This window comes from Suncus etruscus, chromosome 5 (genome assembly GCF_024139225.1).
Source record: "Suncus etruscus isolate mSunEtr1 chromosome 5, mSunEtr1.pri.cur, whole genome shotgun sequence".
NCBI lineage: Eukaryota > Metazoa > Chordata > Mammalia > Eulipotyphla > Soricidae > Suncus > Suncus etruscus.
In genome coordinates, this window is record NC_064852.1 from 52,846,967 (window position 1) to 52,861,995 (window position 15,029).

Sequence of the window (15,029 nt, forward strand, 5' to 3'; positions counted from 1 at the left end):
TTTCTACAGTTCTGAATTTCTGATAAAAAAGATTCTTACAATTTTATCGAATTAGACTTTGATATAAATATAGCTGTCACTGGCTATTTTTTATTTTTAGAAGAGCACTACACCCTACAGTGCTCAGTGATCACTTTTTGAGCATGCTCAAAGAACCATATGTGGTCCCAGGCTTGAACCTCAGTGGGTCAAATAAAAAGTAAGTGATGTACTTATTGTTCTATGTCTTAATCCATTCCCTACCTTTTATAAACCTCTATTTACTTGTATAATTGTTTTCCAACCTCTAATTTGAGATGATGTTTATCATAGTAGCTAAAGTGTGTTTCCTGTATGCAACAGAAATTTTGAATCTATTTTACTTTAATAGAATCATCTGTAAATATTTCCAGGAAAAATATTTTTAGGTGTGATTTCCTTTAGTTGTTTGTCTCAAAATCTCTTTATTCCTCCTTCATATCTTAGTGACAAGCTATCTTGTCACTAATGTCACAAAATGTTCTTTGAAGTGTTTTTTTTTCATTCAGTATATATCATGGCATTTCTTTTTGGCCTATTGACCTTTTGTTGAGAAATCTGAAAATGGTCTTTTGAAAATTCTTTTATATGTGATTTTCTTTTTTGCTTCTTCTCTTGATTTTTTTAAAATTGTCTCTCATGGAACTGGAGAGATAGTTCAGCTGGTAGGGTGCTGACCTGTACTTGTGAATTCTTCTGCCTCTCCATTTGTCTGATTTTTCAAGAGTCTACCTTGTACTAGGGGGTTTGTGCTTCAGAGACAAGGTTTAAGGTTTCACAATGGCTAGTGCCTGTCAATGAGATGGAGCAGGAGTGTCAGCAGAGGGTAAATTAAATCACAAGGCAACTTATTCAATGAAGCTTGTCAGTGACATGGAATTCACAGTCACCGATATTGGCACTACTATGCATAGGCATAGCAGATCTAGGGCCAACTGGATGCTTAACTGTCGCTATTGCCTTATCTCATTTGTGGCACCAAGTGTGAGGAACTCAGGCATTGACTCAGAAATTTATATGCATGAGTGTCTGTCATATGATTTGGCCTAGAAGAAATCTGGAAATTTGAGTTTGCAAGTATTGGTGTGTTTTTGTGCCAAAGTCAAACCGTCATTGTTAGTGAGCAGAAAGTTTACAGTGGTATATATCTGGATTCTGCTAAGCTGCGATAATCATGAAGACTCATATAGCTGCTGAGGTATGCATTCTTGTTAAGATCCGAGAATAAACTAGACCTCAGCTCTAGTAGATAGTAGAGCACATACTCAGGAGCTGAAAGAAAATAGTTTTTGAATGACTTTGTGTCGAGGTATGGGACACAGCAGTTTAGGTGACAACCAAAGCATTGCTATTATAAGTCCCAAGACACCTGTATATCAGGTCAAAAATAGTGTGTGTGTTGTGAACTCACATGTGTCTGGTTGCAGCTGAATATTCTGAATCCAAAGTAATTACAAGACATGCATGGTTCAGAAACCCTTGATCTTCCTGTTTGCACTTAGGACCAATCTGAATGGTTGTGTGTCTTCAACTTGACAAAGTGGTCCTGGGAGAAGACATTAAAAGCCTGTGGTGCTTTTTGAGTTTTTTGTTTGTTTGCTTGTTTGTTGATTTTTTGTATTGTTATTATGCCTTTTTTTCTTTATTCCCATTCTTCTCTTAAATTGATATTTATAGCCTCTTGAAGGACTCCTCCCATTTTTTTGCTTATTTGAGTTTTGCCTCTTTTTTTTTCCTTCGAAAAGAACTACATAATTTGAATCATCTTATTCTGCCTCATAAATTAAGAGGGAAATAATGGAGGGTACCAAGACCAAACAGTCATATGAACATTGAGTATAAATAAAAAATGATCAGACTTATACACCAAATCCAAAGCCAATGACAACAGAATCGATAATCAATCTACAATAACACAGAAAGGACCACTTATACTAGCAGCCCGTGGGGGGGTAATGGAGGGGAATATGGGATGCATGCTGGGAACAAGGATGGAGGGAGGACAACATTGGTGGTGGGAATGGCCCCTGATTCAATGTCACTATGTACCTAAAATATTACTGTGAAATATTCATAATCCACTGTGGTCAAAATAAAAATTACTTGAAAAAAAAGAATATAGAGCTAAAAAATAAAAAAAAGCCTTTGTACCAGCTTACAGAAGGTACATGGCTTCACAAATACCAAGCCATTTGCCATCTGATGCAAGTTTCTAGATCAGAAGTTTTCCACAGGTTCTACACTGCCAAGGTAGCAAAGACCTTGAAAGGGCTAGGGAACTCTTGCCAAGTAGTGTGTAAGAGGAATATGTACCTGAAATTCACATTTGAGGGCTGACAGAATGCAGAGTCTAATTGACCTGCAATAATGGGGGCAAATATAGTAGCAGAACCCTCTTGCTCTCTAATCTTTAAGTCTGCAGTGTACTTTCTGTCTATAGTGATGTGGCCTGCTTGCTGGCTTTCCATTAGGGACAACTCATCTGCCAGGAATAAGCAGTCTTGACAATAGTCTCTCAGTGCCTATCTAGCTCAGTGATTTGTTAGGGGTGAGTGGAACATTTCTCAGAAATTTGACCTCAGGGACTGTTACTATGGAGACTGAATTCTGATTTTTCCCTCTACTTCCACTGTTGTAGGTGGTCCTCAATTCATTCATATCCTAAAGTTTCTTGCTTTCATTGCCCATTGTTGTAAGTATGAGATTGTAGATTGTAAGTTTGTGGTGCTGAGAGTTCTACACAATATATCTATTGCCCAAAATAAAGTTCTTTTTAGAAATCTCCTGACTGCAGCTTGTTGCTCTGATGCAAGTTCTTGACTTTGGAGTTTTGGGGGGGTAAAGTTCTGGCAATAATGTTCCTCTACCTTCAAAGGTTTAAATGCTTTCCTTCCATTCTTTTCTGCAGAGGTTGTTTGTTTGTTTGTTTTGAGTTTCAATCTGGTCCTGTGTAGATTGATCCAAATTTAGTGTAGATTTGATGCGATCACAGAAAAATGCAAACACAGTTCTGTATTTTTCCATCTTTGCTAACAAGACATTATTTATTCTTTCCTCTACTTAAAAAAGTCCGCTGCACACACACACACAAGTGTGCACACAAAAACAGACACACACATATATCTTGATTTGGCCCTACAAGAAATATTATTTAAGTAGATGTATGGTATGGATAAGTAAAGAATAGATTTCTCTTTATATATACAAGTATGTTGATATATAAGGGTAAGACATATAAAATAATATATAAGGATTGTATGATTGTTGTTACAAGAAATATTATATAGAATTACTTTCAAGCTTTTGTATTATGAAGATAGAATAATATGAAAGTTTTGTTAGCATTAATGTATATCATCTTGTTATAGTCTGATAATGACCTGAATCTCTGACCTCTGTAACCTCCATATCCCTAAAATTCATAGCCAATAGTGGCAGGATTAATTTTTAATTAATCTTTAATTTTACTTCTAAGTTTCATCTTATCTGTTTGTATCAAACAGGTAAAATGAATAATTGCTTCCATCCGTGACGTTTAAAATTCACATATAAGATTCTATGATTGATTTAGATTTAGATCAATGTTATTGGTCTGCCACCATATTTTATTATATACTTCATAATATTAACACTGGTTATAATTTTTCATCACCATATGAGATTTAATCTTATAAAAATAAAAGCACTGCTGCATTATATGAACAATACAAACATGCATGTTCCCATTTTAAAATCTAAATTTCTGTAATTAATGCTCTATCCCATGTATTTTCCTATTTATCTTGAGTATCAGAAATATCAGTAAAACCACAGGCATTTGCCTTGCACGCGGCTGACTTAGGACGGACTGCGGTTCAATCCCCTGGAGTCCCATATGGTCCCCCCGACCTAGGAACGATTTCTGACCCCAGAGCCAGGAGAACCCCTGAGCGTCACCAGGTGTGGCCCAAAAACAAACAAACAGAAACTGTATTTAAGGTGCAGTTAATAGTGATAGCAGATAGTAGCCGGAGTGACAATACATATGGAGGAGCATTTACCTTGCACGTGGCTGACCCGGGTTTTATTCTCAGTACCATATATGATCCCTTGAGGCTAGCAAAAGTAATCCCTGTGCAGTCCAGAATAAACCCTGAGCACCACCAGGTGCGGTTCCAAACCCAAATAGCAGATATTAGTAATATTTAGTATAAGGTTATCTGAGTAATTTTAACTGGATTTCTCTTTAGAGTAAATAAAAACAGTTTCTTATTATAAAAATAAACATTATTTATTATTATTATTAACTTTATAGATGTGTTAGCACAATTTCAAAACTGGTAACTTCATAAGTATAATAAAAAGCTTGAAGGTTTGAGGTCAAATCAAAGCTATCTGATTCATTCATAAGTACTTCATTATAATATCTCACCAGCAAGGTCAGACAAGGGATATAGGACAAGCTCATTATATAAGGGATTTGGGGTCATCTGGCACACTGAGGATAGCTAAGAGATTACTTTGAAATAATATATAATTTTTAATGTTTGGACTTTTTGGTAAATTCAGGTAAGAGAGGAATTCAGTCAGATTATTGCAGCCCTTCTCTATTGTTTATTCTAATTGCTGAGAGATTTATATAGGCAAAAATACAATTCCTTGTTCTTCCAATCAACTACAATTGATTTCTATCCTAATATAGAAAACACAAGCTGCATTGATTTAAGTAATAGATGGCCAGCTTTAACTGCTGGAGTAAAGGTTTAAAAAATTCTACAGGGAAATTCAATTCTCAAAGCACTACTTCACATGACACAGAGAAAGCTATTAGCCCAATTTGTTTTTTAAATAGAGTTGCCTTCTGTGACTCCATTACTACTTCCAGAGGTCATTACCTAAAGAACCCAAATTATTTTGTAAAGGAAAACCAAAAAGCCTTCCTTTAAGGAACTAATTTTTTCCATCAATAAGAGTAGCTTTGATAGCTGTTGCTCTCCAATTGCAATAATTTGTGTCTTAACTTTGCTATAGTGTCCCACAACCAACAAGGGAAAAGCACTAAAATATATATAGAACATTGATTTATTTCTGAGGCACAAATGCTATAACAGCTAAATATTTTTGTCTCCTATCAGTGTGCCTTTAACACATTGAAAACTTCTGTACAAATTGCATATATATATGTATATATACACATACATACATACATACATATGTGAATGGCCACTAGAATATACCCATGTGTAATATTACTAAAAATCATAATAATCTAAACCATTTTTGATTTTTCAAAGAAATAACATGAGCTGGGATATATAGCCTTAACTGACTAATTATCTCAGTAGCACACTGTACACATCAGTACGCATTTGTATTAATGACAGTTACTTCAATGGTGAGAGGACAAATGAAAAAAATACTTTAGATTGGGTTTCTCCAACTGTTTTGAAAGCTAATTTAGATATAGTTGATGGCTAAAAGTAAGTCAATAGACCGAGTTTAAATAATATATTTAAAGGTGGACCAGAAAAAAATTTTCATGTAAGAAGTTTGGGGACCCTACTGGTGATTCTCAGCCAACCATCTGTGGTTCAATGCAAGGTCCCCAGATGCAACGTTTTTTAATATATTGTGCTACATGGGATATCCATAACACCTCTACAGTGTTGAGCCCCACTAGCACCATATCCAGCCATACTTGTGAATCATGTGGTACAGGGAACCAAAATATGTAGGCAAACAAGTACGATAGCTGCTGTAGTATATCCCAGCCTTCTAGATAATTTTGTTCATTATTGAATGAGAATTGTATAACCTGATGTTTCTCTTATAATATTTGGGTGCAATACCCAGCAATTCTCAGGTATGATTCCTGACTCTTCACTCATAGATCACTCCTACCAGGACTCAGGGGACTATATGTGGTGCCTGGAATCAAACTTTGGTTAACTGTATGCAATCAGAGAGCTCTACTCATGGTACTGTGTCTCTGGCCCCCTAAACAGCTTTATTATTTGCAGCACTTCTTGTGATTTTTAGGAAATGGAATCAGCTCAGATAGGCTAGGACAGATTAGTAGGATGGGAAATGAACGTTTATATAAATAATATATATAATACTATGAAGTTGCAAGAAATTATGAAACCATTAAATTTTTTGCAATTTGAGTAGAACTGACCTTAACTGAACCTGTTAAGTAAAGTATTTTAAAAGGAATGTTTCACTGGTGAAGGGAGGGTGGTGTCTTCTTTTTTATGACTGAAGTCCAACTACAAACAGGTTTATAATCATGGTGCTTAAATAAAGATATTATTTAAGAACAGAAAAAGAAAAAATATTAAATAATTTCATTTATTTGTGCCATACAGAATATCAAGATAAGAAAATGCACATGGTAACAAAGGTGAGAAAAACTTTGGCCATAGATTATAGAAATTAGGAAACCATGAAGTATCTGAGCCACTGATAGGAATTTCTATATCTCTATAAAGGGGGACAGAGAGAAGGCCCACTAGAAGTCATATTTCCTAGCATGGATGGCTGATGTGTATGCCCCCAAGAGATTTTCACCAAAAGGCCTGTCATGGAAACAGAGTGGAGAGTTGGAGAAGTTCCATAGAGATATTTTTAAAGTTCATATTATGGTACTGACATTATATTCCCTTCATAGTATTTGGTCTAAGATTATTCTCCCTTCTACTGTGCATATTTATAGGCAAAAAATATAGCCTCAATTAAATTTCTCTTTACCTGGAAAATTCAGCATCAGAAACAATTTCTTTCTCCTTGTCTTCGAATGCCATAGCAGTTTATAACAGAAAGGATTGCTTTGCTTTAGGGACTTCCCCTAGACACTTTGAATACCTGCTTAACTAATCTACACTCAAAAAAGGTTTGGCCAGATTAGAATTGGGCTATTGTATTTTACTAGGTATAGCTTCTGTACCCCTTTCATATAAGTTTATCTCTTTCAGAACTAGAATTTAGGAAGTTAGTCTTAGCCCCTAAAGTTAAAAACCTGTTTTCTTAGGTAAAAGAAATTTGATACAGAAAACCTGGTTTCTTACTAATCTCTTAATTTACATCAGTATGCTACCTGGGGCCAGGCCAGAGATGAATTACTTTGAGATGTTAAAACTTACCTTCCTTTTCTCCTCTGGGCTCCTAACTGAATTATTCTATTCTAAGGTTACAAACTACCTAACACTGATAAGTTTCTGTACTTTGCAAAGAAACAAAACGAGAGCATTCTTTTTTCACTTGTGACCTGCCATGTACCCCTTATAAAAAAAAAAAAAAACTTTAGTTTGGATATTAAATTTAGAATGCTATTCTCCACAAACATTTGTGTGTGCTCTCATTTCTTTTTATTTTGCCCCCTGTGTATCACTCTCCTCAAGAGGACTCAAAGAAGCCCTCTAATGCATCTGGACACCAAGAGCTAGTCCATGACAATGGAGCAAAGAGATTGAGGATGGAAGAAATAGACAGGAGAGAAGTGGGGTAAAACTTATGGGCTTGGGCATGTTGATGATATAGATATATGATATAGTATACACATTATACATATATACCACAAATTATCATCTTGTAAGTATGAAACCCAAATTATAATAACCAAACTTTTAAATGCTCCTGTTACAGAGGTAAACAAGTGGGTGAGAGGGAGCCCTGATACATTGATAGAGGGACATTGACCCTGGTTGTGGGATTGGTGTTGGGACAGTGTATGTTTGAAACTCTATTATAAATAATGTATATATCATAGTGCTAACATTAAAATGTTTTAAAAACAATTTATCATGAGAAAAAGGAAAATATGCATGGGGCCTCAAGAAGAAATAAAACTTAAGGCACTTTTCTACAGCCAACCTGGGTTTGACCCTCAGCACAAAATATATACCCTGATTCACAAGAATGAGCCCTGAGGTAACATAAATGCTTTCATATTCTCAAGATTTTTGTAGAGGTAAGTCCATAAAGTTCTTGGTTCCAAATAATAACGAAAGAACGTAGTGACCAGGTCTATGTTATAAATACATTAATATCTGTAAAAAGCATGTCTTTTTCACCATGTAAATTTTAAACTTGGTATACACTTTATTTTGTCTTCTTTACTTCTTTCTCTGACTGATTTTAAGTAAATCTCTTCTACTTTTGCCATTTTTATCTTTTTTTAAAGAAAATGACATTTTACCATTATCTACAGTACCAAAAGAAACATTTTTTTTACATAGAAGTCAAGCCACTTGTCCAGCAGCCAGCACCAAATCCCCTAATACAGCCCAAGACAGGATTTTGCAACCTCCCCATAAACCATCAGCATCTCAATCTTGCAGACCCAAGCTCAGTGGAGTTGGGGTACAGGGATCCTAAGACACACTTCAAAGCCGGAAAACATGTAAACAACTCCTCACCCAATCTTCCTGCCACGTCTTTCCAACAATTGGCACTGAAGCCCCTACCACTGCTCAGGATAGGTCTGTGTGCATTGTCCATAGTCCCACTGCCCACAAACCTCATGAACGCTTCAGTTTATACTAGACAATTCTAGGCAGATCAGGCCTAGCATTTCTCTTAGAAAATATATAGCCTCGAAACAGAACAATCCAACAAACTAGCTTGCAACATTCATACCATACTTGGATAACCTCACTACTTAGAATAAATAAACCCTAAAACAGACATACCTCCAACAACCTCTTACACAATTAAACAGACCACATTTTTAAAACACTAAAACTCTAAACACCCCAACCCACCCAATGAAAAGAACAATGGGGAAACTAAGAAAGGCACCAGCAGCTGGGGATATGAAGAGAAACCCTAGCAAATTTCTAAGTCCTCTAAAGTGCATGAACCCTATAGATGAGGACCTAAAATAAGCATTTAATGTCTTAGCAATAGAATTCAGGAATCACTAGCCAAAGAAATTAAAAAATTCATAGAAAAATTATTCAACCAAATCAAAGAAGAACTATAACAGAACATGGGATATTTCATACAAATGGAACTAAGGGAATTTAGAAACATGCTAGCAAGCTATAGTAGCAGAATTACACACCTGGAGAATCAGATAAATGAACTCAAAGACAAAATACAAGCCAGCAACAACAAAGAAGTCAATTTAAGAAATGAAAGAGAAAACATTAGAAGAAAATGTAAGGTATTTAATGAACAACAAAAAAAGATAAATAATCTACAATTTATAGAAATAACAGAAGGGTCCAAAAAAGGGAAAGGGGAAAAATAAGTAGTGAAGAAAATAATATAGAGAATTTTCCCACTCTCTAGAAAGAGTCTGCTGTACAAATCAAAGAGGTGAAAAGAGAACCAAAAGGTGAAAATAGACCCTAATATAACAATACCAAGATTTATAGTAATCCAAATGGAAAAAAGAAAAAGGAAGATGAACTCTTTAAAGCAATAAGGAGAAAAAAAACCTCAAGTAAAAGGAAGGAACATAAGAATCAAACCAGATCTTCATTATAAACAATTCAGGCAAGAAGAGAGTAGAATGACATATGTAAACTACTGAATGAAAAAAACTTTCAAACTAGAGTCCACTACACCACAAAACCTTCCTTTACATGGAAAAAAGGATTAAAAACATTCTCAGACAGAAAAAGACTTGCAATATTTGGGCTAGCCCAACTAACTCTAAAAGAACCATTTGGATCAATTACACAAACCAAACACTGACTTGTAACAACAACAACCCTACACAATAAAACAGAACAACAACCCTCTCTGTCAATAATTTCCTTAAATGTCAATAGACTAAACTCTCCTATTAGAAAGCACAGAGTAGTGGATTGTATCATTAAACAAATCCCAAATGTCTCCTGCCTGCAGAAAATACACTTAAAAGTTTAGGATAGACACAGACTGAGAGTAAAAGGGTGGAAATCAATTATACATGCCATTGGTGAAAAAATCTGGGACAGCCATACTCATATCAGAACAAATTGCATTCAACCTTAAATAAGTACTTGGAGACAAAGATGAACAATACTTATAGATCAGAGGATCATTAGACCAAAAAGTATTAACTTTGATAAACATTTCTGCACCAAATTTAGAGCCAGCAAATATGTAAGGATTTTGCTTAAAAATGTAGGAAATATAAGGACTGAAATGTGATAGAAGTGGGAGATTTCAACACACCATTATCACTACTACACAAATCCACTAGGTAGAACACTAGCAAAGATATAACTGCTCTAAATGAGAAACTAGAAGAACTAGAACTAATGGATTTATACAGGGCCCTCCATCCTCTGAAAGCTGAGTATACGTTCTTTTCAAGTGCATTTGGAACCTTCTCTAAGATATGTCTTAGCACACAAATAAAACTGAAATAAAGTCACAAATATAAGAATTATACCAAGCACCCTATCAGACCACAATGCAACAGAGGTCAAGATTGACTGTAAAAAGTTGTAGAAAAAAATTTAACACTAGGAGACTAAACAACATGCTGTTCAACAGCAGCTGGATTAAAGAAGAAATCACAGAAAAAATAAATGATTCCTTGAGATGAATGATAAAGAAGAAACAAATTGCCAAAATCTGTGGAACAAAGCAAAAGTAATTAGGGGAAAACTCATAGCAATACGGGCCTACATAAGGAAAGAAGAAAATGACAAAATTAACAAACTAAAGGAACACCTTAAATATCTGGAAACCAGGGACCAGAGAGATAGCATGGTAGTAGGGTGTTTAAACGCCTTGCATGCAGAAGAACGGTGGTTCAAATCCCAACATCCCACATGGTCCCCCGAGCCTGCCAGGAGCAATTTCTGAGCATAGAGCCAGAAGTAACCCCTGAGTACTGCCGGGTGTGACCCATAAAAACAAAAACAAGCAAACAAACAAACAAATAAACAAATATCTGGAAATCAGCAGCCAAAGAACCCAAACACACATAGAAGAAAATAAATAATAAAAACAGAGCTAAAATCAACAAAATAGAAACAAGGAAAACAATAAAAAAGATCAATGAGATCAGGAGCTAGTTTTTTGAAATAATAAAAAAGATAGACAATGACCACTGGCAAGATTCACAAGGAATAAAAGAGAAAACACTCAAATAAATTGATTCACAAATGAATGGGAAGAGATTACAACAGAACCTCAAGAAATCCAAAATCATGAGGGTTTATTATGTACAACTGTACTCAGTTAAGTTAGAGAATCCAAAAATAATGGATAGATTTCTAGAAAAATAGCACCTCCTGATTCTTTTGTTTTGTGTTGTGTTGTTTGTTTTTTGGTCACACCTGGCAGCACTCAGGGATTATTCCTGGCTCTGCACTCAGAAATTGCCCCTGGCAGGCATGGAGGACCATATAGGATGCCGGTATACGAACCACAGTCCTTCTTGCAAGGTAAACACCGTACCTTCATGCTATCTCTCCGTCCCCTCCTGATTCTTAATAAGGAATAAGTAGAAGCCTACACAAACCAATAACAAGTAAAGAAATTGAAATGTAATTAAGAAACTCTCCAAGAATAAAAGTCCAGGACTAGACTGTTTTACAGGTGAATTCTATCATTCAGAAAAAAAATACTACCACTGATCCTTAGACTCTTCCAAAACATCAAAAAGCAGAATCCTCCCTAATTCCTTTTATGAAGCTAATATCGAGCTCAACCTCAAAGCTGACAAAGATACCACCAAGAAAGAAAACTACAGACCAATGTAAATAATGAACATGGATGAAAAATCCTTAACAAAATCTTAGCAAACTGATTAAAACAACACATCAAAAAAGATTATACATCATGACCAAGTGGGTTTCATCCCAGGGATGCAAGGATGGTTCAACATATGCAAATTAATCAACATAATACACCACATCAATAAAAGGAAGAATAAAAATACACATGATCATATCAATTGATGCAGAAAAAGCTTTTGACAAAATCCAACAACTCTTCATGATGAAGGTCCTCAGCAAAATAGATGTGAATAAAACCTTCCTCAATATAATAACAGTTATCTATAAAAATTTCACAGCCAACATTATTCTTTTTATTTGTTTGTTTTTTGTTTGGGACCACACCCATTTGATGCTCAGGGGTAACTTCTGGCTATGTGCTCAAAAATCGCCCCTGGCTTGGGAGGACCATATGGGAGTTCAGGGGATCGAACCGAGTTCGTCCTAGGTTAGCAAACGCCTTACCTCTAGCACCACCTCTCTGGCCCCGCCAACATTATTCTTAATGAAGAAAATATTTCCACTAAGGTTTGATATGAGGCAAGGATGTGCACTGTCTCCACTTTTATTCAACATAGTATTAGAAGTCCCTAGCAATAGCAATCAGACAAGAGAAGGGAATCAAAGGTATTCAAATAGGAAAAGAGAAAGTCAAACTATTTGCAGATGATATGGTGATATATAGTAAAAACCCTAAAGAGTCCACAGAAAAGCTCCTAGAAACAATAAATCAATATGACTAAGTGGCTAGCTACAAAGTTAAAAGACAGTTACATTCCTTTATACAAATAATGGATCTGACAAGAAAGAGATTAAAGAGTCCATCCCATTCAAAATAGTATCTAAAACTATTAAGTACCTAGGAATCAACCTAACAAGAGAGGTGAAAGCCTATATCACAAAAATTTCAAAACATTCCAGAAAGAAATTGAAGAGGACATAAGGAATTGGAGGAACATCCCATGTTCATGGGTTGGAAGAATCAATATGATCAAAAATGACCATCTTACATAAACTACTATATAAATTTAATGCAATACCTATTCAAACTTAGATATTATTCTTTAAGAACTTAGAGCAAACAATTATAAAGTTTATGTGGAACCACAAAAGACCTAGTTTAGCCAAATATATATTAAAAAACAAGAAACGAAGTGGCATCTCATTACCTAACTTGAAGCTTTACTACAAAGCCATAGTGGTCATAGTGGTACTAGAACTAAGACCTATGGGTCAAAATAGAATATCCAGTGGTATAACCCCAACCCCAAATATATGGTCAACTAATATTTGATAAAGGATCCAAGAATTTGAAATGAATCAAAGACAATCTCTTCAACAAATGGTGTTGGAACAATTGGATAGTCACATATAAGAAATTAAAGATTTATCCTTACCTCACATCTTACACAAAAGTCAACTCAAAAATAGATTAAAAATCTTGAAATCAGAGCCAAAGGCATAAAGATCATTGAGGAAAACATAGACATAACACTCTAATATTTACACCTCAAAAAAGTCTTTAATCATAGGATGCTAATGGCAAAAGCTATAGCATCAAACCTAAATAAATGGGACTACATCAAACTAAAATTTTTGGTATGGCAAAAGAAACATGGGCTAAAACTAGAAGACAGCTAACTGACTGGGGAAAAATTTGCACTCAACACATCAGATAAAGTTTTGACACTCTGTGTCTCTTAACTAGTGCATTTAGTCCATTGACATTGAGTGAAAGAATTGTCCTGAGATTTAATGCTATCTTTATATCGAAATTTAATGTGTCTTTTGGTTAGTCTTGTCTTAAATTTAGGTCTTTCAGTTTTTCTCTTAAGATTGGTTTTGAGTCTGTAAAGTTTCTGAGCTGTTGTTTGTCTGTGAAACCATGTATTCTTCCATCAAACTGGAAAGTGAGTTTTGCTGGGTACAGTATTCTAGGTGAAGCATTCATTTCATTCAGTCTTGTCACAATTCCCACCACTGTTTTCTGGCCTTGAGTGTTTCTGGTGACAGGTCTGCTGTAAATCTCAAGGATGCTCCCTTGAATGTAATTTTCCTTTTTGATCTTGCTGCTTTCAGAATTCTGTCTCTATCTGTGGGATTCGTTGTTGTAACTAGGATGTGTCTTGGGGTATTTTTTCTGGAGTCTCTTTTGGTTGGTACTCTTAGAGTATGCAGGATTTGATCACATATATTCTTTAGCTCTGGAAGTTTCTCTTTAATGATGTTCTTGACCATTGATTCTTCCTGGAAATTTAATTCCTGGGTCTCTGGGACTCCAATGATTCTTAAATTGTTTCTGTTGATCTTATCATAGACTTCTATTTTCATCTGTTCCCATTCTTTGACTAATTTTTCCATTGTCTGTTCATTTGCTTTAAGTTTTTTTCCAATCTCTCCTGCTGTATGGAATTGTTATGTATCTCATCTTCCACAGCACCAAGTCTATTCTCAGCTTCTGATACCCTGTCCCAGAGCTTATCCATTTTGTCATTCACTTCGTTTACTGACTTTTTCAGGCCTGTTAGTTGACATGTTATTTCAGTTTGGAGTTTTGTGATTTCTGTCTTCATAATTCTTGGTTCTTATTAGTGTTCTGTTCAACTCGATCCATGGTTTCTTTGACTTCATTGAGCAACTTCCATATTGCTAGTCTAAAGTCCTTATCTGAGAGGTTTATTAGTTGGTTGGTCATTATCTGGTCATCAGAATTGTCATCTTCATTCTCTATGTCTGATGCTGGCCTACATTGTTTCCCCATTGTCACACTTGCATTGTGGGTTTTTCTACGTGTTGTGGTAGTATTCATTGGCTAAATGATGCAGGCAGCCACACTCCTCTGGCTCCACCCTTTCTGGATGGGTCGACTTGCCTCCAAGGGCGGGTAGTCTTCCGTGGATGAAGCCTCACACAGGATCAAATCTTAGGCCCAAGCACGCAGCAGAGAAGATAGTCCGGAGAGAAATGCTGGGCTTCAGTGATCCAGAACAGTTCTTAGTGTGATTTTTCTTCTTGTTGCGATGGTGTTCTTTTCTTAGAAAGAGCGCATGGCCACATAGCGAAGCCTAGCTAAAGTGCTCTTCTGGAGCCTCTTTTCGACCCACTCCCAAGAGGTTCACGCAAGAGGACAGTAGACAGACACACACAGGCAGCACTCACAATTTTCACAGTCGGGCCCCACTGGGCAGGCGTAGTTTCATGGATTTTCCCAGCCTGACATCACAAGCAGGGGACCTGGACGTTATGGAGCAGTTCCTTGGCATTCCCACCCTAGAATGGGCCTCTGGGAGAGCGAGTTTTCTGGAGCCT

General features: G+C 35.9%; 1 pseudogene; it reads left to right on the plus strand.

Annotated features, from left to right (window-relative positions):
- The window catches only part of LOC126008583 (polyadenylate-binding protein 2-like), a 128,503-nt pseudogene that overhangs the window by 93,578 nt on the left and 19,896 nt on the right, over positions 1–15,029 (plus strand).